Source organism: Diachasma alloeum, unplaced genomic scaffold (assembly GCF_001412515.2).
Source record: "Diachasma alloeum isolate Michigan unplaced genomic scaffold, Dall2.0 Dall_scaffold_00865, whole genome shotgun sequence".
Lineage (NCBI taxonomy): Eukaryota > Metazoa > Arthropoda > Insecta > Hymenoptera > Braconidae > Diachasma > Diachasma alloeum.
Window position 1 is genome coordinate 6,080 of NW_021680986.1, and position 2,960 is coordinate 9,039.

General features: G+C 34.7%; 1 protein-coding gene across 2 annotated transcripts in view; it reads left to right on the top strand.

The window, feature by feature from the left end:
• Positions 1 to 2,960, top strand: part of LOC107045041 (cytokine receptor) — a 24,907-nt gene that overhangs the window by 1,204 nt on the left and 20,743 nt on the right. Inside the window, exon 1 of one of the 2 annotated variants that reach the window (XM_015267144.1) lies at positions 2,198 to 2,273. The exons of the other annotated variant lie outside the window; for it this stretch is intronic. The gene's annotated coding sequence lies outside the window, so the exon portion shown is untranslated. Of the gene's footprint in view, positions 1 to 2,197; positions 2,274 to 2,960 lie in introns of those variants that run through there. 2 annotated transcript variants of the gene reach the window in all.

Here is a 2,960-nt window from a genome sequence, read left to right on the forward strand (position 1 = left end):
TGGGGGGGGGGGGGGGAAGTAGTTGGGTAGTTGTGTTGGGTCTTTATGGGTGAGGAAAAATCGAGGAAAAAATCGCGCGGGGAGCGGAGGGTTCGGGAGGGTGTTTTTCTCGGGTTTTTGAGTCGCGTGTTTGCTGCAGGAGATGTTGCTGTTTGATGGGCCGAGTTCGGAAATCCCGGAGTGCGTGGGTAATTAGACGGAGTAATGGGGATTTCAGATATCGATAAGCCGTTTTTTAAGGGTTTTTTCGATTTCTTGAGGCTGTTCGGGCGGTTTTAGAGCTTGGGGGGGGGGCAGACTAGGTTTAACCAGTTTCAGTCAGCAAATTTGGGAATTGAATTGCGTGAGGAAAATTTGAATTAGCAGGAATGTTATTGAAATTGTTTTACGCGGAATTATTCGTTTTTTATACATTTGTTGTTTATCAATAATTGGAATTGTTTAAACTTTCGGAAGTCTTCTTGAGTCTTTCTTGAGGATAAGATCGATTTCTGCAAACTTTCTAATTTTTTTCAGATTTTTACAATATTTTTTAACGGTTCGATATCGAGATTCAAGTTCAGAACTGCAAATTTTGAAAATAAAACGAGTTTTTAATGTCTGGAAACACATTCGTTGTTTATAAATAAATAATTGAAATTGTTTGAACTCACGGAAATATTATTTTTTTAAGTATGAAATCGATTTTGGTTAAATTCTGAATATGAATAAATTTTTTACGATTCCGAATAAATGATGTTCATATGAAAAATTGATTGTTTATAAATTATTTATGGAGAATGCTCGTAATTTTCATAAATTGCTATTTTAATTATTCTATCAATCTTCCTCCGAAAGTAAACTTTATAATTTTTTCGTCAGATTCTTAAAATGTTTTCTAACGGTTCAGTATTGAGATTCAAGTTCAGAACAGCAAATTTTAAAAATAAAATGAGTTTTTAATCCTGGAAACGCATTCGTTGTTTATAAATAAATAATTGACATTGTTTCAACTCTCCGAAATATTACTTTTTTAAGTATGAAATCGATTTTGGTTAAATTCTGAATATGAATAAATTTTTCATGATTCCGAACAAATGATTTTTACATGAAAAATTGATTGATTATAAATTATCTACAGAGAATGCTCGCAATTCTCATAAATTGCTATTTTAATTATTCTATCAATCTTCCTCCGAAAGTAAACTTTATAATTTTTTCGTCAGATTCTTAAAATGTTCTCTAACGGTTCAATATCGAGATTCAACTGAAATCTGATGTTCGACTACAAAAATAGAAAAACACTTCACCGGAGAAAAACTAGTCAAAGTACTTGGATATCCTCAAACTTAAAATTTCCCTTTTGAGCTTAATTCGGAGAATTTGTCGGATTTAGTAGTGTACTACTATTTTTATTCATTTATTTATCGTTGAAAATGGGCTAAATCGAATCTTTCAATTTTATGATTTTCAGTCGTAAAATAATTCCGCCACGAAAGGTCTGAGGATTTCAATTGAAAAAATCCCAAAAAGATCACGTTTTTTCCTCCTAGAGTTTCATTTTTAACACCTCAATCACAATTGATTCCCAAGCACCCATTCAAACGAAGATTTCCCATGCACATCCCCAGAGAAACCTAAACAACTCGTATTTATTTTCCCGAGAATTTAGTTGTACGCTGAAAACTTGAAAATGTACAATGAATAATTCATTTTTGTCAGAGGTTCTTATCCCTTGCCACGTTTATTCCTCCACATGAGCGCTCAATATGCGGGAGATGTTGCCTAAAAGCGTAGAAAATCCTCTCAGCAGCATTCGAGAGCACGGAGCAATATATTCACCTTAAAAAGTGCGTTCTTACGTTATTCCAGGAGATGGATTATGCCTTTTTTGTATGGCACGCCTGCATCTCCGGCGCTTCCGAGGAATAAATAAAACACGAGTGAGCTCTCTTTTCCCTCAGTCATGAATACCGTACGCCGGGGGGGGAAGTAAGCAGATTTATTTCGCTCAGTTCCTCGGAGCATTGAATGATCTTCCGATTATTCCCATTCACTTTTAATCAATGATAACGAGAATAATCGCTCGCGTTGGATAAAAAACCGTTCGTTTCGAGGGATCTCCAGTTCCGTGAAGAGTTTCGTTGATGTTGAAAAAGATTTCTTTGATATTGTTGTCCAATGGAATGACAATTTCAATCGCTCTCCCCCACCATGGGACCTCCTGTGGACCCATGCACTCGTTGATGGTGTCACGTTGGATTTAGTATTGAGAGAGACTTTGAGAGACCACCGTCAGTATTTTAATTCGACAGAACTTGCATACTCTTATATTCCCCCGTCAATGTTTCGTGTCGAAAATTCTTTTATCTAATCGTTGAAGAGAAGATTATTGATCTGTACGGTTTTTGAAATTATATAATTTGGCTTTTCTCGCGTAAAAATCGCGATATGTCCGGAACTACTGGGTTTATCGAGATATGTCATAAGATCTTTTTTGTGGAGAATTGAATTTCCAACAAAAAATCTCTTCTGACATTTATCGAAATAGCCAATCATTCCGGAGATATTTCGAATCTATTGTTCGTAAAAAAAACGACGAATTCTTTTTTTTTTTAGAATTTGATAGACAGCTGTATTTAAATTTTATAGAACTTCGTATTTACCCTTGCATAGATTCTTACAATCCCTCTATCAACGTTTCGTGTTAAAGTACCTTTTATTTCATTGTTGAAGATGGGGGGGATGAATCTGTGTTTTTTGAAATTATATAATTTGGTTTTTCTCCGGAAAAATCGCGATATCTCCGAAACTACTGGGTTTATCGAGATATGTCATGAAATCTTTTTTGTGGAGAATTGAATTTCCAACAAAAAATCTCTCCTGACATTTATCAAAATAGCCAGTCGTTCCGGAGATATTTCGAATCTGTTTTTCGTAACAAAAAAACGACCACTTTTTTTTTTTTTTTTTTTTTTTTT